General features: G+C 38.6%; 1 long non-coding RNA gene across 2 annotated transcripts; it reads right to left on the bottom strand.

Annotated features, from left to right (window-relative positions):
* Window positions 1-569: 569 nt before the first annotated feature.
* Window positions 570-21,019, bottom strand: LOC310898953. 2 transcript variants are annotated; one of them, XR_014583871.1, is made up of 6 exons: window positions 20,548-21,019; window positions 18,911-18,983; window positions 16,997-18,055; window positions 16,787-16,881; window positions 16,165-16,614; window positions 570-1,274 (listed from the first exon to the last, which is right to left on the bottom strand). It is a non-coding gene; the product is annotated as an uncharacterized lncRNA (long non-coding RNA). The 2 variants fall into 2 exon arrangements; XR_014583872.1 differs by having other exon boundaries at window positions 16,997-17,033.
* Between the last annotated feature and the right edge of the window lie 1,062 nt (window positions 21,020-22,081).

The following is a 22,081-nucleotide window of genomic DNA, read 5'->3' as shown; positions in this document are numbered from 1 at the left end:
GGGATAGAGTTAATTTTCTTCATCATTGCTCAACTGTCCAACTTGAGTACTTTGGTTCCCTATCTATTTTATTGGAAATAAGTGGGTGATTCAGAAGACTATTTTAATTCAGCCCTAAAACTCTAGTAAAAGAAGATTGAGGAGCAAAGTTTGAATCTCACTCCTTTCCCTAGCTTGTGTGCTTTAGAGTTACTGCTGCTACATTTTTCCACGTAACTTACAGCCAAAATTCTCTACAGCTGAACACTTGCACCTTTCAGAAAAAGGAGTCATCCTTGCAAGGTAATGGACTTAAGCTGAGGAATTCCCTGTTCTTCCAGTTGTGTGCTTCCATCACTAGTCTATGGCATGTACTTCAATGAAGTGTGTTCCTCTGATACTACAAATTGTGCATACATACTCATACAAAATAAAACCACCACTGATTATTGAAAAGATTGATTAATTACAACATCCAATGTGAAGATCAAATGTAAAGCTTATTTTTTTGTTACCCAAATCAGGAACAATTTATGTATTAGATTTTTATAAGTGACAACTATCTGATTAAAATAGGTGTTAAGGAATTTCAGTAATAACAGAAGGGATTATTTACCCTGCAAGTAGTGTTGTTAAAATAGATCTATTCCTGTGCAAATGAGACCATGCAAGTCAATGCTTCTCATACTATTTGTGTAAAATGTCAAATAGTTCCAATATTAATGGGCCATTGCTGGAGTCAGGTGTGGTATGACTTCAATACATCACAGAGCATTCCTATGGTACTGAACTATCTATTAGAGCTCACCTCTAGCACAGATACTGTAGACACCTCAGCTTCCAGAAATACCTGTTCTCTTAAGTAATGAATTGATAGTGTTACAAAATTTATAATTTGTCTTTTTTTTTTTTTTTTCAATATCTGTAGTGTCAGTGCTAGAGTGTTTACAAGGTGATGTATTTCTGTATCTGGATTTCAGTATTTCACAGAATTTACAATCTGATCTCCTCTACTGAGAAACGAAAAATTTAATTTAAAGCTGAGTATTTGACAAACACAGGAAATTATTTGTTGACAAATTGCAAAAAATTGGTTTGTATCAGGTTTAAACTATCCCTCCCTCCCTGAGTCAAACCCTTCAGAATGTTGCTAAATTTGAGAATTTACTCCAAAATATCAACTCCAATGTCTAGGCATTACTTACCACTTCTCCAAAATATTCTTCACTCTCAGTGCTTTCTGAAGTTCAGTCAGTTCAGAACCAATTTTTGGATTGCTAGAGCAGCTCTCTTCTCTGGAATAGGAACAGTTGAATTATTGAACTAAGCTTAATGCCAGCTTTAACTTTTTTATACCTTTTCAGAACTAATAAATAATTAACAGTAATAACAACAAAAAAAAATAGTAAGACACTTTGGCTGGAATTCATGCAATAAATCTTTTCTATCCAATAGAAAATGAACTGCCTTGTATGGCTGCAATACTATACAAGAGATCTTTGTTTCCACTGCCGCATGGTGTGAAAAAGGTTTACTTCCCACATTTGAACCAATAGACATTTGAAATGCAAACGCCTAAGGCTAGGACCTGCATTCATGTACTCTTACTTGTTTACAAACGACCTGATTCAGGAACACCCACAGCATTCCATGTGCATAAATGACCTTTAATAGTGATGTGTTGGGCCAGTACTTGTGTGTGTAAGAGTGCATAGGACTGGTCAGGAGTCACTCCTTTACAAGGTTTTGAAACATTGAGACAAGACATACTGTACAGTAACAAAAAGCACGGTAGCTCATAAAAAGATTTAACCTGTCTCTTGTTATGGCTTTGTGCCATAGAGAAGAACTTCATATCAATGTTGGTTTAACTACTAAACAAAATGTGGGTCGGGACAAGGCTGTAACAGTTCTGACTACTTGTGCTGTCAGTTCCGCATATCACAAAGCTAAGTGCAGATAAGAACAATCTTAGGTATGAGAAGGTGTGCTCCATGTTGCCTTTCCGTGCTAGTATGCATATTGCTTACTCTGAAAATCCATTGCATGTTAAGTTAGGCTCATCAGCATTTCTTCAAGGACATTGATAGCTAATTTAATTGGATTATCTATATTCTTGCAAGTACTAAGCTATCCAAGATGCACTAGGTAGAGAGGCAGCTGTACAGATGTTAGTTGGCTGAAACTCCAAATTCTAGATGAGATTTGAAGTAACTTTGTTCAAGTTGGCATTATTGAGCATGTGGTGCTTGGTTTGTCTTTCAGGTTATGACCTGGCAGCTCCTATGGATCATTTTTAACACTGTTGCATAAATGTCAATGAAGGAAACAAAGGGATTGAGCCCTCAAAAGATATTACCATCAAATTTGCTTCAGCTTAACATGGGCATTCTTCTCCAGTTACAAGGAGACTATTATGAAAACATCGCTTTTGAGGGACAGGAAAGAAGTTCTGTATAACATTCTCTAGCATGTTTATCTAAAAGTATCCTTAAACTTGGCACCCAATATCTTATAATTAAGAGCAGCCCACTCTGTGCTAGAACTAATCCTTTCAGACTAAACAAAACTACTTCTTTGATCCAAACTTTTCCTAGTTTTAGATTCAAGTTTATGAAGTTTGTATCAGCTTGAGCAAGAATACAAAGAAACCATCTCAAGGGCAATTTACATAGTCATGACCAAGAAATAGGACAAACAAATCAAGAATTACTTTGTTAGATATCACACGAGAAAGAATCAACGTTTTTTTTTAATTGAAGTTATAAACTGAAGAGAAAAAAGAGAGACAATATTTACAAGCAAGCCTAAGTTGAAAGTTCACCAAGTGAATATTCAGAGAAAAGTCAGTGAAATTTTAATTTCATGTTCAAGAAGAATTTTTTCATTGTTATGAAGTTAGAAACAGAAATGCCAGAATAAATGTGATAACCAGGGTTGTAATAACCATAAATAAATGAGATAACCATCCAGTGTTTGTAGCTATATGTGAATGCTTGTTCACACTTAAAGATGTGGTTGGTTTCTATGCAAGCAAGCCTTGTTCACAAATTCAGTCTCAAATTTGTAAACCAAACTTATGCTCAGATTTCAGTTCTGCAAAAACTTCCTACTCTGACAAAGCAGTAGAACATAGGTTAGTTTTAAACCCAGTTCCATAGGACAATTAGGTGTGTACATACTTCACTAGAGAAAGAGAACATCTCACTTCTCACTGAGTCAAAACCCCAAAACTGTGATTTCATATCTTTCATAGCTGCATGTCCTTTATAGAAACATAAATTCTTCCTGTGCTGCTAAAACCACAAGTCTGAAAAAATAGCCAGTACACTGATCTTTTTTATTTAATAGCTTTTTCAGCTTAAAAGTGTCAAAGTCCCCAGTATATAGGCTTCAGTACAAGCAAGAGCTTGCTTTTTCAGTCATTTATAACATACACAGTATGTTCCTGCACTCATTATAAAAGATCTAACAGATCAAGTGGAAAAACAGAATATGAATATTAAATATTTTAAAAGAGATTTTTACTAATTATTGGATGATACTGCCTTGGGTCAGCTACAGCAGAATATTTTCCAGTTCTTTGTAGGAAAAGGTGGTTAATAATCACCTTTCACTGTGTTGGTCATTAGTGTTGTTTTAACCATTTTCTCTCATTTACACATGCAAGTTTGGTATGTCATTATTTAGGAAAAATCTTATGAACCATGAGTTTAATGTTATTGTCACATTAGGGTTACTTCCAGTATTACCTTCCATGTAAATTAAAGCTAGTTTAATCTTTGCCAGGTTACTTCCAGTGAGGTCAGCCTGGCATCCACCTGCCATTTAGTAAATGTTGAATTAAATATTGACAAGTGGAAGCTTTTACATTGTAAGGTCATGCCCTGAGTTAAGATCAGAGCTACTCCTGGGTGTACTTTCTTTCCAGGTGGAAAGGAAATACCCTCAAAGTAACTTTTTTGTTAGAAAGCAGGATTTCGCCCCAAAATAATGCCTTTCTAGGATGGAAATTTGGAGCTCAGGATTGAAGAATTTATTTTCTGATGTTCAGAAAATAATTTCAGAATTCCCAAGACTGAAATGCTTTGGCAGTTTATATTGTCTTTATTGATGCTGTAAGCAAGGAAACTTCTGCTCACCATACTACTACAGGCGTAAGCCTCCCTCCTCTCCCTCCATAGTAGTAGCAGCTGCTTCCAACAGGCAGGTATGCCCGGACAGATGAAGTCTTTACATATCTTTGATTACGGTCTCATTATAGGCACCAAGAACAAGTAGATGATTTCTAGAGAAACAGTTTTTCCAACAATGAATGTAACAATTCTGGTTACATTTATGAATTGTTTCCTACTCCTCTCAAAGCCTTCAGAGGAGGACCACTGATCTGTTTTGAAAGATCGCTCAAACTGATACCATATCATGCTCAAATACAAGGCCCTTCCAGATGAAGCTCCATGTTCTGATGTATGAAAGGGATCATCGTTGTTGGTATAATGACTCCTCTCAGACTTAGACATCACTCTTGACTTCTGTGGAGGGGTAAATAAAGCAAAATATGCACTGCATCCTCAGACAGTCTCCAGCTTTCTCAAAACTTGAGTTGCAGTGCTTGAACTTCAGCCCTCTGGGAGCCACAGGCAGTTGCTGAAGCCCAGAGTCCAAGCATTCCTTGCACTGTTGAATGTGCCTAAAAAGGAGGCAGAGCAAGCTCAGAGTAGAAATATCTGCCTTTGTGTGAAAGTCAGGCCTGGAAATCAGGCTAGGAAAGTAAGCTTTGCCAGACTTCATCTTGTACAACCCACCCCGTTATTTTAAAGTCACAAATCCCAGCTTTGCTTCAAGTTGCCAGACCCTTTTAGCTTGTCTAGCTGTAGTTTTAGGTCTGATATCTAGTTTTTCCTCATCTTAAGACTAAAAATAACACAGGGATATTTGTGTAACAAATTAGTGTATCTGCAGATTCGCGAAGCCTGGCAAGCAGCAGCTCAACATTTATTCTCATGTGAAATTACCAAAATATTCCCTTCTAAAAGTAGGGAAAGATAATGTGTTATAGGAATTGGCTTCAAAGTGTCATTACCTTATTCTGTGCAATTAAAGCTTCATACATAAAGATGGTAGACTTCAGTATGTTATGAAGATAGGTGTTTTTGTCCCACTGTGAGCAATGAGAGGTTGGAAGAACTAGTGAGGTGGACCCCACACACACATACACACACCTTTGACTATGATTTCCAGAGACATTTAAATGTCTTTTGCTGTAGCTTTAAAAAATATTACAAAAAAATCTTTTGTCACACTTAATAGGTTTCAATTACACAAGTGTAAGAATGTGAAACTCACTTATATTTCCATAGGTTATGAAATACTAGAAAGACTGAGGGGAGAAGTGCCTGCTTTGCATTTCAAAAGCTAGTGGGGTCAAAGTCTGTTAGTTATTACCATTTCCAGCCATTCTTGATGTCAGGGCCCTGGGCCAACATGGTTGATAGGTGCAGGCACCCAGCCATGAGGAGAGCTGCTTTGAGCTGATCTGTGGTGAAGCCACAGCGGGGACTCTCCCTCCACCTTCATTCTGGATGATACGGTGATATTCTCAGATCTTTTCCTCTGTCCACCATAAGCTGACCCAGACCTTTATCCTCACCAGCAGGCCTGACTTTGCAGGTGAAATTCAGGCCTGCCTCCTCACCATGGACTCATCTGTAGGCCACTGGGCTGTGCCTGACCCTGGGTGCTGGGGTCAGGGGCCTTTTGCTGACTTCAGTTCCCATCTTAACCTCACGCCTGCCTCATCACTCAGGGGCATCTGTGGATCAGGGCTGTTGGCTGAACCTGGCCACTGCCACTAGATGACCTCTGCTCTCTGTGCTCCCAGCTCCCTCTCCAGCTGCAACTTGTGGTTGCTGCGCCCTGACACGTGGGGCCTCCTGACTGCCCTTCTCTGCCACCCTGACCGATATTCACCTCCATAGTTCCTTCCTCATTTCCAGCAGAGCCAACTGACAGCAGCATAGGAACATAGAAGGGTTTGGGTTGGAAGGGACCTTAAAGGTCACCTGGTTCCACCCCCCTGCCATAGTCAGGGACACCTCCCACTAAATCAGGTTGCTCAAAGCCCCATCCAACCTGGCCTTGAGCACCTCCAGGAATGGGGCATCCACAGCTTCTCTGGGCAACCTGTTCCAGTGCCTCATTGCCCTCATATTAAAGAATTTCTTCTTAATATCTAATCTAAGTCTACACTTTTTGTTTAAAACCATTCCCCCTTGTCCTATCACTACACTCCCTGATAGAGTTCCTCTCCAGCTTTCTTGTAAATCCTCTTCAGGTACTGGGAGGCTGCTATAAGGTCTCCCTGTCTCAGTCAGCATCTGCTAACTGGAAACATAAGCTGCAAACAAAATTGATTTTAGGGATAAAAATGAGACCAGAGATATAGTACCTAACATACATCAAAGGCACCACATATAGTAAATTCAGCTGTCATGTGCAGCTGCAGACCAATCAAGAAAGAAAAACAGACTGGATGTGCAGATGACTTGCCATCACCACCACCCTCTAGGGGGGAATGACGAACTTTAGGACTCAGAGGAGAAGGGAAAAGTTGGACATAATGCCAGGGGAAGGGGCAGGAGCTGGGGAGTGTGTGTATAATAATTTTCACTGTATTGTTAGCCTCTCTATTTCTGTAATAGATAGAGACTGATAATGATGAGACTTTTAAAACTCCGATTATACTTACAGTAAGCCCACAATTAATCATAAATCTTTCACTAACAATAAATTCCTGTTATATCTAAGGTGTGCCTTCTCTTTGCCCATAAGCAGTATCTTGAGCATAACAGTGTTTCCAGTGCATATTTTTCTGCTCTGGAAACCAGAGTCACTTTAACTGTGATCTCTTTAACTGAGATCTCTAGAAAACTAGAAAAGGAAGTGGATGACACTGTGGAAATTTAATGTAGTATATTTATTTGTCAGTAGCGGAATTCTATTGACTGGTTAACTCTAGTATCAGCAGAAGGAATGCTCCATGAAAAGATTCTTCACTCCAGTTGCAAGCAAGTTGTAAAACATTTCTTCTACGTTAAACTGAAATGTCAGTCTTTAATCAAAATGGTAAGTAATACTTCTCAACAACTTAATTTATACAAATAATTATTTAAACAGGACAGCATATTCCAGGAAGACATTTGAAATGAAATTAATTTCACTGTGTTTTCAAGTAAATAAGACAGATTTTTATTCATTAACCAAAGAACATTATTTTGAATCCAAACTTTTCTTCCATGGAGGAAGTATAACTTGTGAATAGGTCTTCACACAAGCTTTAGTATACTTAAAGCCCATTTCAACAAGGAGATGAGCATGTCTCTAGCATGGGACTGAAGTTTGAGGATGACTTTTCATGAAAAACTGCTCATCAGTTCTAATTCTCAACATCATACTATGAAATAGTCCCATAAATATTATTTCTTGTGCTTTCTGTGGTTCTGATTGTACTGTAATGGACAGATCACAAATTTGTTGTTATGGGGAGAAAGAAAAAAAAAACCTACCCAAGCACTGTTGCAGTGTTTCACACTGCACTGTTGCAAGCACTAATTACTGATGTTGAAAAAAGTACCCCAAGCCTTCAAAAAAGATATCAAAAACCCACAGGAAGTAATCATGCATTTGGTGAATAGCTCTTAGCAAGAGATCTTTTCGAGAAAAAAGATTGCCTGCCCTTTAACCGCACAAACCTCCAGACACATGTATGTACAAATTTCAGGTAACATAAAAACATCAAGTTATAAATTTGCAGAAAACCCTGTAATAGCCCCATAGCTTCCTTTTGGCTTGATGCTGACAGCTACTATATAAGGTTTCTTTTGTCTGTTCCGCTTCACCCATGCTCAATTATTTTCTGTCGTAGCAACCTTTTGGTCTGTTGATGTTAATTACTGGCTTTTAAGTTCAGTCAGAGTTGATCTCTGCCCACTCTTGCTGCTGAAGATTTGCAATTTGAACAAGCTACAATAATTTTATGATGTAATCTAATATGAAAGGAAGAACATTGAAATAAGGCAAGTCCTTAACAGTAAGATTGTCACTAGATTGTTGGAAGAACCTAGGTCATTTCACAAGACTCAAGTTTTATTGCCAAGTACACCAACACAATGTGATCATGACTGAATTATAACCGAATGCATGACTAATGCAATATATTTTGAAAATCCCAGAACACTACCATACTGCATTTTGCTTTGCTGTTGGTTCAAGGGGCATTACTTTCATGATAAGACTTACATTGTTAATTGATAAAACAAACCTGCAAACAGAAGCAGGAATTTACAGATAATAGACAATAGCCAATACAGAAGAATGTATGCAGACACAGGCTTATTTCCCAAGTAAGTATTGAAATAATTGTATAGCATGATTTGAGGTATAGATCTCCACACCTCGTGTTTATGACTGTAATGAAAATCAAGGTCCCGAGTACTTTGCGTGACCAGATCTGTGAAGGATAATTTGGTGTTCCAGACCAATAACAGAATGCAAGAACATGCACGCATACAAGTTATACAAGTGCTAAAACTCCATGCTAAATTGGATATTGGTCATACTGCCGAATTTAGCTACTTCTGCATAAAATTAGTTCCATCAAATGTTAAAGCAATGCACAGTACCACCAATATCTGGGACTTGTATTGCTCAATCATTGAGTTATTTTGAAAAGCAGGGCAGATGTGGGAAGGGCTTTTGCATAACGGTACTCGGAACAGTCCTTGTATTGCTACAGATCCAGACAGTAGCCAGCAGTACATTCTGCTACGGATATTTCCTCTTACAGAAGTACTAAGGAGCTGGACAAGATGCAGAAAAGTGCAGAAATGATGAATATTACTATGTGAGACTACGTATACTAAGAACTCTTTAGCTTAGGAAGGAGATGGCTGATACGTCTCAGAACACAAGAGTTAGGGAGCTCCCATAGATGTCATTAGAAAAGCTAAAATTAACAACCTCATGTATTGATCCTGTGTAAGCCAATGCCATAACATGTTGGAATGACAAATAAGTACTTGGAAGAAGAAAAACAATCATGGAAAGTAGTCCATACTGTAAAATAAGATATTCCTAAGAAACCTATAACCAGAAACTAGACAGCTGAGTTGGGGAAGGCTTTTCCTTTGTTTGGTTTTCTTATTGTTTCCTTAGACATGTTTTACTAGCCATTGTGAGATGCTAATACAAGGCTGAATCAAACAAAACAATGGTTAGTTTCATTACACTGAGACTGTTTGGTTAGTTGACTGTCCCTTGTAAAGGTTCTCCAAGCAAAAGAACTCAAGAGAAAGGGCTGGTAAACACAGCTGGATTACAAGCACATTTTGTGCACAAACAGGGTGTCTTGAAGTTAGAAAAGTGAAAACCAATTTTATGACATTTATATGTAGCTTATGAAGCCAAACTACTTTATATGGCATAACAGGAGTGTGGCCAGTGAACAAACCAGTTGACACTGAAGACCTGGCATTTGTACAATGCAAAACTTGGCTGTGGCTGGGGGATAGAGGAGAATAGGGAAACAAGAAATATTTATTTTGGATTACTGGTAGTTGATCCTATGGGCTGAATTATTATCAGAAATTTGATGACCTCCTGGAGTATATCTTTTGGTTTAACTTCATCTGAAAGGAAACCAGTTCACATGTTTCAAGACTTCTCTGCCTCACAAGCTAGAGCATGTCTTGGTTTACCACAATCCAAACAAAAATAGTACTGTGGTTGCACCATAATCTCCCCAATATGCCCAAAGAATCACCCCTCATCTAGAAGTGTAACAAACAACCTCACCCTTAGGTTTCTCCCCTTCCAATAGAGGTTTGAGGTGTTTATTTTAAAGAATTGCTTCACACAGGAAATGTCTGTTTTGGTAAAGATTCTCCACTTTTCCTGAGGTGCTGCAGCGCTGCCAGGAACTGTTGCAAGAGAGAACTCAGCACAGTGGTAAAACTGATCTGGTGCCAGACCCCCTCAGGTCAGAGAGAAGCAGAACACCACAGCCTTCACTGCTTGCTAGGGAAGCCAGTAAAGGGCAACAATCAACACAATAGTGCACTGCAGCCTGCAGAAGCAGCTTATTGGTAATACAGCCCTACAAGTTAAATACCCTCTGTTAAAGCAAGAAGCTGAAAGTGGGATGCAAAGAGCATAGGAAGTCAATCTCATTGTGAGAAGAACTGGACTGCTATCAGACTGTTCCAAGCTCTTGGTTTGCCTTAAGTGCAATATTTAAGACATTTATTTCTCCTCACCTTTTCTCCATCCTCACAAACTTACCAGAAGCAAGACCCTTATTTAGTTGTTTATTTCCTTTTCAGAATGGGTTTAATTTAAGTTCTCACCTTCTCACTCCCATTTTATTTGATAATTGCTTATACTGTTTCTACTTCAACTGGAATACAGCAGATCATTACTGGCTATAGGTGGGGTTTGGCAGGTCCTGGCTATTTATATCTAAAGACCAGGAACAAGTACTATTGTAAACGTGCAAAAGTCTCTATAGATTCTTTTACTTTTCTTTTTGTGGTAGAGAAATACGACACATCAGTGTTAAATATCATGTGTCTGTCATGCCTGCTCCATTTTCCTCCACAGCCCAAACCCTCTTCACAAGAAGTGCATGCACAGTAGGTTTTCAGAGCATTTTTGTTCACTGATGTTGGTCAACAAAGGTTTGGGCACATCAGGTGTATAGGGTATGCTCCTGAGCCCCACAGACTGCTGCCATCCCTTTACAATAAAGTCCCACTACAGAGAACGGAGGGGCACAAGGAACATAGGCTTATTGGCAAACTCAACCTTTTTCCTTTCACTTATTTTCATAAAGTTATATGCATACGTATATTATAAGATTGAGTAGATTCTCAGTTTATGAGAATAGATCTGGTCTAAAAAGAATGGCTTAGCCAGGCACATAACTGTAAGCAGCAGAAATAGACATCATATAAGAACTTCCAGCAATAGTAAAACACTTCTCTGGTCTCATGCACGTTTTCTCCTTCTCCTCTCCCACCCCACCACCAGTTAAATTCTGAACATGAAACCAGCAAGTCTGATATACAGCAATAAGAGGTCGTCTCAGTAGATGGTTTAGTGTAAAACTGCTCATTGATCTTCCATAACATGTCACGTGTCAACTGGCGAGACGAAGACAATGGGTTATATTAATCCTATTCCTGAAAGAGTCATCTGCATGGCACTTAGACTTCAGACCAAACAGTGTAAAAGGCATAACAGTGTTTCAAAGAAACACCAAGAGCAAATATCCACCCCATAGTTTAATTACTGATTACCAAAAAATTGTATGACATTTAAACAGAACCAAAGACTATTTTATCAGCTACACCAGAAGATGATAATCTAAAAGCAAACATGTTAATGCCACTGCCGTTGAGGTTTTATATCTTTGTACTCAAGATCTTAACAGATGTAGAGAGAATAGCCACCACAGAGAAATGAAACACTGCCTAAGTTTGTCTAAACTAGTGAAACATCATGAGTTTTCAACTAATACGGACTCTGTTTGCTATCCCCCCATTCTATCCTGACCTGGATCAATTCTCAGACAGTTAATAACAGCTGGAATCTTGCCTGGTTGTTTCATTAGACTGCAAAAGCATAACCCAGGAAAGCCTGAACAGTAACAACAATAACTAAATTGTGCAATAATTACTGTTGCAAAAGACATATGCAGCTTCTAGTCAGCCTGTGAGAAACACCTGTCTAATGGGACAGGACAAGATGGACAAACCTTTAATGTAGCCACAACTACACCTGTATGTGTGTGTTTGTTGGGTTTTTTTGTTTGTTTTGTTTTGTTTTAATGTCTCAAAGCAAACCTTCCATAACTTACTGTCATAACCTCTCTCACTACAATACCTGCCATCATAAATGTTGATGCATTAGGTTGGCACATATGCCATGTGCTATAGACCCATATGTAGAGTATTCCATGCAAATGGCAAATATGTATAACTCCCTGAAATAGTTCATTGATGGTGTCCACTCCAGTCTGATACACTCTCAACAATTGTCAAAGCAGCAAGGTAGCATAAATGCTAAATCCTGCAGATCCAGGAGACTTCTCACTCCTCTCAAAACAGAAATTTGCAAAGTGTTGATTTCCTCCATTCAGTCTCCTGCCACTGTTCTTCTGCTACTACCCTTCCCTGTTCCACTATCCACAGCATTTGATCTCAAGCCACAGAACTCATTCCTGGAGCTCCATAAGCCGCTGACCCTGTCTCATCTTGCCTCACATCTCTGCAGGACAGGGGCATGATGTTATCTGAGGTTCAGTTTTACCCTTGTGGCTCCCACATCCTTCTGACTTGGTTTGTTATTTAATCATTTTGATTAATGCTTGTTTCCCTTTACATGTGAAGTACTACACTACATCCTCCTGCTGTCTGCAACTGCCCCAGGCTCAGTTTTGCTTGAAACCCTAGCTTTACCTCTTCAACTCCTTTCTCTGTGTATAAGTAATTTAGACCTAAATGTAGTAAAAAACACCGTGTACTGTTGTTCATTTCTTTTTAGGGACATTGTCTTCACGCTTCACCCCAAAATGCAGAACAGGAAATACTAATGCTAAAGACTGTTTACCACACCAAACCCTATGGCATTCAAAACTCATTAAGTGACCTCTGTCCTGACCTACATTGATTGATTAAAGCCTAGCATCCTTTGTTGGGTAGGAGATACCAAGGACAAGATAATCTCTCAAACCCAAGGTTAGATTGCTGCAAACTTCCATGAACATCTTTGCTGTGACTCACTTGTGCACACAGTTTCACATGAGCCACAGCCCAGTTCAAGACTTGTCTGTGTTACACAAGTCTCTGGCTGATCATACATTTTAGAGACAGCAGATCATATATATTATTCCTCAGATCTAAACTTCTGAGGTAGTGGACTGTATGTAAAATTTTGGATGACTCCAACTGCATTTAGACACTAAACATCCCAACTTATCCTAATTCACCCTCACATCCAAGCTGATGTTATCTTAACTACCGATGCAAGTTGTTTTTCTGTCCAGGTTGCCAAGAAAATGCTTGGAGATTAGAGTGAAGGACTTTGCAGATCTGGGTATTAAAAGGGATAATGTGACAGTTTCAAATAACTACAGAGACTGAGAAAAGACCTCACAGTTTTTAAATCACATGCTGCTTAATTTTTTTCCAAAACCCAAGGAGGGAGGAATCTGGCTGTGACTTCCTTTTAAACTGGCCTCTTCTCTGCATGCTCTCTCATGTTTGCAAGAATTACCTTGAAACACTGACACATCAGCAGATAAAACATTTTGAACTGCAGTTGCTCCTTCTCAAGGTTACACTTAGGTGTTTTTGCATGAAATTTAACCACTCAGTTTCTGTAAAAGTATAGGAAGACCCCAAACCCTTTGGCTGAGTGCAATAATTGATATCAGTCTTTTCAAAGCATTCTGGTGATACATGCTCTAGTTGTGTTATGATCTTATTCTATCTACTTCACTCGCTCAAGAGCTCCAATAAGTTATTTCCTAATCCTTTCGAAAAACAGCTTGCTCTCCAAAGATGTTTGTAGCGGAACAGCTTCCTATTATGGAACCTCAAGTTCTTTTTCATCTGAAAATACAGATATCTTCTAATATTACCTATTTATTCTTCCTTTTAAAAATAAACTGATAATGCACAATTGTTTTATGACCACAACAAAAGGAAAAAAAAACTTGTCAAGTTGTAAACTAAGAAGCAGTAATAAAGTAATAAATGTTTTTTCCTCACACTCCGTGGCGCAACAGAAAATCCTTCTGCAGTTATAGCTAGGTAATTTGACAACTCCCTAGTTAAACAAATCTTTACTACTTTGCTTTCTTCCCATTGTCTCTGATGTTTGTTCATAAAGTTTCTTCTCAGTAAAAGTCTAGGATGAGTCAAAAGCTTCATTGCCACATCCACTTTAACACCAGGGCTAGGAATGAGGAACATCTGGCTGCTAACACAAAGCCGTGAGAAAGACCCCATGTTCCTTAGTAGGATTTGTCTACCTTAGTGCAGTAAGGAAGAAAAATAACCCCCCCTGATCCATTACTTGTCCACCTTCCCTGCTCTTGTTCATAGGCTAGTTTTGTTTGAGTTGAAAGCCAACAGAAAAGACATACTCTTTTCAAGCAGCTTGGATTATAGCCTAGCACTAGGAATAAGGAGTTCATTTCTACTTCTCATCTCTCAGTTTTTACTACAGAGAAGGACAGAATATTTATCTACAGCAATTTGATTTACATTTTTAAAAAATGATAAAGTGATGTTTTATTACTGGGAAACATATACTCCTGAGGTACAATGAGATAACCAGGTGGCTAGAATCTGATATAGGATGGGGGTGACCACCCCATGCCTTTGCACAGTAGTAGTAAGATTTTGTTTTTGAAAAAAAAATAAAATACCAGAACTAAGCAGCAGATTTTGCTGTTCTTCAGTTTTCTCCTTAGAGCCACCTTCTTCTTCCTCTTCTCCCCTTGCTCCTTTACTGCCAAGCAACATGGAGCAAATCTCATCCATAGGATGAGGGCCAAAATTAGTACTCAGTATAGGGACAATATGGAGGGAACAAATAGGGAATATGAGGTTGGCAAAACTAGAGCAGGTGCTTACAAGGAGAGAGCTAATACCGTCTGGACAAGACCCCTGGGAAGTATCAGGTCTTGTTGCTTGAGGAGCAAGCAGGCTGCATGCATAAGCTCACAACAGCTGGCTCTCCTGGTCCCTACCTCCTGGCCCCTTCCAATGGTACAGAGCGAGGCAGGCCAACCATCTCACATGTCTGATACTAATGGAAACGTGGATTTTATGCACATTTTTACTCATCCTCTTGTATTACTGTTAAATACATTCACTGTGACCAGTCTAAAAACATGAGTGAATTACTCACTGCCAAATTAAGGGTCTCTGCCAGCCTAGCTTCTAGCTTTGCAGCCTTAATGAGTTTTGTACTTTATGACTTAGTGCAACTGGACTTTTCTAGATACTCCAAGTCAAACATTTTGGTTACTGAGATGTTGTGCAGCACTCCAAAACACTGGAGACAGTAGATGAGTATTTCTGAACAAACATACAGAAACAAATATACAAAAAGTTTGAAGTCAGTCAGTAAGCAAGCCTGCATTTCTTGTATCGTCAGTTACTGCCTCCTAAAGATCAGTCTGAAGTGCCCAAAGGGCACTTGAGAAAGGCATTTTATAGGCCTTGGGGTATTGTTCATCTCAATGAAGCATCATGAAGTGAAGATTTACTCCAGATTAATTGACAAAAACGTTATGATGGATTTATTTTTCTGATCTCCTTGACATACTTCAGACAGTTTGATCATTGCTTGCTTTTCACACTAGGTGCCTAGGCAAATACAAAGCAAATTGCAGAAAGCAGCCCTTTCTTCTATCTTAGGACTCAAAAGATAATGAATAAGAGGAAGAGATACAAAAATCAGAGCCTCAACTCAAGCCTTCAGTAGTATACTGTGTTTTTTTAGGAGAACAGCTTAAATTTTCGTAAGAAAATCTTTCCTCCATGAATTGCCTCAACACATGTAGCATATATGATACAGAATTAAGCCCCTTGACTGAGAAAGGAATATCTTTATTGTTTTTAGAAGGATATATGCTGCAAAGATTTCTCAGCCTTGCTGTCCTGCCTTCCAGTTAAGGAAAACATATTTAAGTTTTTAAAATGTATGTAAATATAAACTATACCCCATAAGATCCAGTGTAGAGATTCCCATTAACTTGCACAAATATTTGATCATTTTTCTTACAAAGAAGGATTCAAGAGTCGCAACTATCTATTGCACGTTTCTACATACATTACTACATACTTTAAGAATCACCATATCAACCCCTTTTTTCTTTAGATCTTACTATTGTAAAAATTATTTCCTTGCATAATGGTTAGAATGTTTATGCCAAACCCCAAGTTTATAACTCAGAATTTGTGCCAAGGACCTGAAACTACTTATGATTATTTTTTTTTAATATAATGAGTATTTTACTCTACTTGAAGACAGAAGCAATTTGCAATAAAGCTACTTGCCAAGTTAGCATATGATTAATCTATGCTTGCATCAATTAAAAAAGCATTAGAGTACCTCTGAGGAGCTCAGTGGTTACAAAGCAATGCCTTCAGAAGAAAAATTGTGGTATTACATGCATAGCCTTCTCTCAGAATCAGAAGATTTCCCTTAAAAACAAACCTCTGGTGAATCTAAACAGACGAGTGAGCGCTGGACATCCTCTGCTGTGCTGACATGCAAGAGAAGCAATGAGAAAGTGAAGAGCTTCTCCTCCCAGTCAGCAGACAGGATACAAACGGTATTAGGAAAGACAGCCAACCCCTATGTTTGCAAGTTGGATTTCAATCACTGCATTGCTGATGGAGGTGGGGGAGGCGTGCCTGCCATCTCCACTCTCTAGAAGTTGCTAAGGCCTTATGAGTACAGCAGCCAAATACATAAATCACACCTTTCAGTTCACCAAGTCTTCCTGTGTCCAACACATTCACTCCCCCATGGGGATGGTAAGTACGTAGCTATAAGTTTCTGAAAAGGAGGTAGGAGCTGAATGGTAACTGAGAAATAAAGTTAGCCAGCAGATGAAGAGAAACTTACAGCATCTAAGCTGATCTGTTGGCTTAATATTAAGCAATTAAGTGTACTAGAACAAATATGAGAGAACAAAGATCAGTGTAGTAAGACCTTAAAGAAAGCATACCTTTTTGTTATTGTTTCATTAGCTTTCCTGTCAATTGGTCAGTTTTACTGCAATGAAAGCCTTGTAAAGACAAGAGCACTCTGAAGATCTTAGGGCTAATAAAAAGAGAACGGTTTCCTATATTAGACATTAAAACTTTAATACAGAATTGGTATTCATTGAAACATCCAGTTCTGTACTTGCTATTTTTTTTTAAAAATTTGGTCTTACCTTACAGAGAGTTCTGAAGAAGAAACAAGCTGAGTACCTAGAAAATAAACACACCTAAGAAATCCTGCATTTTATACCTTCAGTCACATGTATGCTAATAAGTTAATTACATTTGGAATGTACTTCAGAATCCAGTTGTTTCTTTCAGTGTTCTTTTCAAATCACTTTGTCATTCCCTGCCTGAACTTTACTGGAACTCAGCCTTGGACTCACAACTGTCAGAGATTAACAATTTCCATCGACTCGGTGATATCCAGCCAAAATGACCACACACTGCTTGAAGAGGCGCTGATAGAGAACACTGTTGTATTTACGTTAGTGCCTCACTTAAGAGTTTAAGTGTGCTTCCTCTAACATCTGCCAGACCTTCTGGCTTGAGTCCAGGGAACTGTAATAGCAGTGCCAGTAACACTTATGGGCGATACAACCTTTTTCCCAAAGAGCCATTATCACTGATATTAAATATTTACATAGTAGTGACTACAAGCCCCAGGATTAGCATTCCGCTTCACTATCCTGGAGATAAATAGTTCCTTAGCAGGGAGTTTAAGGCACTTTGAGTGAAGAACATAAGGTGAGAACAACAAACAAGAGAAAGGACAAGTCACAGATAGTCATGAAATACATTTAGATCTCATCCTGCTGGAAGCTCCTGATGGGCATGCTGAAGGATTATTCTAAAACATAGACAATTTTTTCAGTAAGCACTGAACTATTGTGCTAAGTTTTCAGGACTGCGGCTGAGCCATGAAGAGTTTGCCAAAGATTTTGTCTCAGGTCACTGCAGATTTTTAAGAGAAGAGTGTATACCATGGACAGTGAGTCACAGAGCATGGCACTGAGTTTGCCTCTGGATTTACAGCTCAGAAACCTTCTGTGAGTACAGTGACAGCAGACATTCTTTGTGGGAACAGTCTAGCACTACTGGAAAATCATTCCCTTTCCTCTAGTTCTTGCATAGATCAGGTTCAAACCAGGGGAGATAGGAGGCCAGAAAAGGTACTGCTCCATCCTGTCCTGATGATGCTACCCAGCATGCAGCAAGGAAGAGGAGGTTCACTAGGGAAAAAGAAAAAAAAATCATAGCTAAGAGAAAGTTTAGGTCCTGTGGCACAAGTAGTTATGGCACTCCAGCACAGGGCCTAGGATACTCCCTCGTCAAATGATCACAAGAAATGCTGTTGTTGATGTAGTCTTTTGCAGAGCAACACACTCTTACTCCCTTCAGCCCTCCAAGAGATACCTGTAGCCTGTGACTTGCAATGAGAGGTAGTTGGGGTAAGCAAACCTTTGAAAATCACTGGAGTAAGGAGGGCATTGAAGCTACTCCTCCACTTTGAGTCCTCTTTTGGCCTATTTACATGGTATGGGCAGTTGTTCCTCCAATTACATGTCTATGGCTGCCTCTTTTTGTCACTTCTGGACTTATCTGCTGTATTAAGGCATATAAGTATATCTGCTTGGAGAGTCTCCCAGAATGCTCAGAGGTAATTGCTGGTCAAGACCATTTCTCTCACCTTAGCCCAGACTGACAGCACTGTGGCTATTGCAGAAGCAGCAGCCACCTAGAGAAAGTTAACTATTGTGCTTAGGGCTATCAGGTTCACACAAGAGAGTTTAAAAATCAAAATCGGCTGAGCTTTCATAAGATCAATTTTGAATGTTCAAATTCCATCTAAATCCTGCAGTGAATTAAACCTAATATGCCAATTAAAACCCCATATAATCCTGTTAATTCACAATCACCAACTAACTATTTTGCCAGCCTGGAGCCGGATTTACAGGAGATCAGGACAGAGAGCTCTCCAAACTGGCTCAGAGACAAGAGGCAGTGTTAGGCACACCAGTCCACATCGGTCCAGTGGCCACAGAGCTACAGGCGGGGAAGGGCAGAGCACAGAGCCAGAACCTTACCTTCCACTGGGCTGAGGGTTGCACCAACTCACAGCACTGGTGTGGGAGTCTCAGTACTGTGCTCCTATAGACCCTGTAGAGGAAGCTGCAGATAGGAAAATATAGGCCATGCATAGACTGCACAACAGTAAGACTTAGGGAGGGTTTTCCTATGAACATTAACAAGAGTAACACGCTGAAAATGTTGAGATTGCAGGGTAAGAATAAAGGGCTGTAAAACCCACTTTGAACAGACCAAACTGAGCTGAAATAAAGACTGGCAGGACACAGCTGAAGACAATATACAAGTATTTGGCCCAGTGATTGACCTCTGACCACAAGAGACAGCATGCTGGTGTTCACTGATGTCTCCTGTATCAGATTGCCTTCTCTGTGGAATTGCTGGAGAGCTAACAAGGCTTTATAAAAGCACAGTACCAACTCTACCCCATATCCCCTTGCCCAAAACAACAGCAGCCTTGTACATATGTATAAAGCCACTCTACATTCAAATAAGTGAAACCCTAGAAGAGAAGTAAAAACCCAAACCTAGCTCTAGTGTGTAACATTTATATGTTGAACAGTTAAAAACCTGGCCATTAAAATCTGCTCAGTTTCTTTCTTAAGAACTATGTGAACTACGCACAAACACTTGAAATTGTAAAAAGCATGAGCCATATTTAGTATTTCATAATGTGACATATGTAACAGATACTTCTGCTCCTTTCTATTACTATTTGCATTGTTTGTTTCTTTATTCTACTTCTTAAGAAGATTATCTGCATGTAAAACAGAGTTTAGGCTTACATAAGAATTTCTTGGTCTAACACCCTTTTCTGACCCTAGTAAATACATGCTAATGTGAGAAGTCACATTACTAGACTAGGTTATGCTAATAAATGTGCTCCATCATGTGATGAATTAAGATTTTGTTGAATAAAAATACACCTTTGGGATTTTATGGTAAATGTTAAGTTTTATTGAAGAATAAATTGTGGTTAATTATCTGTCTCAAAGGATGGGACTTCTGGGGTTCTTATTGCTAATGCAGACAACCACAATATCAGCTATTCAGCAATTGTAGCAATGAGAATGTTATCCAAAAGAAGAGACCCATCCTGGAAGATATGCAAGTACTGTTGGCAGGTCAAGGAACAGATATATTTTAGAGTTTCAAGGTATATTATATATATTTTTAAAAACATTTATCATTTCTTAGCTATATTTCTTTTTCAATCTAGAAAATGTATTCTGAGTAATTTGAACAGAATAAAGGATGATAAGATGTGTGCAGATGAACATATAAGCAGAAGAACAACCTAGAATCTGATGTGAACCAAGACAAATGTATTAGCTATGTTTGAAAAATTCCTGTAAGTTAAATCCTTATCTAAAATAAGAGACAAATGTTTTGATAGTATCAGTCAGCACATAAGGAGCATGGTCATGACTTTTACGTAGATCGCAGCCTATGCCACCATGCTAAATATGCATAAAGTTAAAAAGAGTACAAAATAACCACCCATCTCCCCTGCCCATACATACATGCTTAACATACTAGCTGAGTATGCCCCAATTCAATATCTCAGCTTATAAGTAAATATATAAATAAGGCAGGAGAGAACCATCAACTATATTAGATACAGTCTTCTACTTACTATAGTTTTAATTCAGGCTGCCATCCTTTCTCTTACACACTCTTCCACTAAATCATCAGCATTTCCTCTTAAGCAATGCTAACTCTCTTTTATAGTACTACTCCATCCTAAATTCAGATAAACTGACTAATTAAGCAAAGCAGTTTAACTGCATTCCCTCAGCTGAAGTGTTCCTGGAGAGGGAGGGACTTGACCTCAGTCTGAGAGGAAGTTTCACACTTGGTGGCTCTTGGGGCAAATGGACCCATTTCCTCAAGCATTTTTCTGTTGATGTAGCTGTTGAAAATAATTTAAAATAGAATACAAAATGCATTCAATTTATATCAAAGCTAACCAAAGAAAATAATTGTGGTTTATTTACTATTTTCAAAACTTCTTGATTTCAAACACAGTAAAATTAGGCCAAAATAAACATTAAAAAAATAAAAAAAAGTCAGTGATTTCAGTAGAAGCATGATGAGCTAACTTTAAATTCTTTCAGAAGTACCTATCTTTTACTTTTAAGCTCTAGTCTATGGTAGGGATTTAGCTACTCTGAGGTAAGAATACAGATCTGTAAACTCACACAATTTAGAGAAATTCCCAAAATAGATTCAAAAAGAAAAATTATAACTTGAATATCTTTTCATTAATTGGTTAGTTAATTCTTTAGTATTCTAAGTGATCTCCACATGTCTTAAAATGTGATTACAGGAGAAAGACTAGTGGTACACTGGGCTGTAAGTCAAGAGAAGTGATAATGGATGATGACTTGTTTTTTGTGATGATGCATCTGCAGTACCATGTTAAGCTCTGGGTCCCCTGGGACATCAGAGTGATGTGCAAATGGATGGGAGCTCATCTGAGGTTTGCAAAGCTGCTCCAAGGGTTGGAGCATCTGACGTAAATGCAGAAGCTGAGGGAGTTCCAGGCTTGCTCAGTCTAGAAAAGAGGAAGCTTAGGGGTGAATTTAATTTCTGTCTTCCACTTCCTAGCAGGGGGAAGACCTAGACATGACATAGCTAAATTCTTCTCAGAAGCAATGATCAATGACCAAGTGCAGAAGGGAAAGTCCTGGTTGTATATGCATTAAAAAAAAAAAAAAAATAGTTTACAATGATTGGTGAAGCTTTAGAAGAGGTATCTGGAGAAGTGCTGGCCTCTGAACAACCTCATTTAAGCATGATGTTAGCTTCACATTGCTAGTCCAGGAGTCTGGCCTATGTGGGCTCCGGAGGTCCTTTCCAACCAAAATTATTTTGTGATTGTATGGTAAGCATTTTTTAATAGGCATAATTTTGGCATTGTAAATTATAAAAATTCCCTTAGAGAAATAAATTATGCTACCAAAAGAACTTTCCAATTGGCATACTTCAATTTATTTTAGAGCTTTTCCTGTATATAAGGACAGCAAAAGCAGTTAAACCAATAAAGCTACTGAAGACATTGTAATACTGACAACTTTCTACTTTAGCTCCAGTCTAAATATCTAGGCAGGAGTTGGCAGGGGTAATACACATATACAAAGCCTAAATCTTTCTGATTAATTCTAGGA

This window comes from Anser anser, assembly GCF_964211835.1.
Source record: "Anser anser genome assembly, chromosome: 4".
NCBI lineage: Eukaryota > Metazoa > Chordata > Aves > Anseriformes > Anatidae > Anser > Anser anser.
The sequence above is the reverse complement of the archived record's forward strand: the minus strand, read 5'-3'. Positions and strand labels throughout refer to the sequence as shown.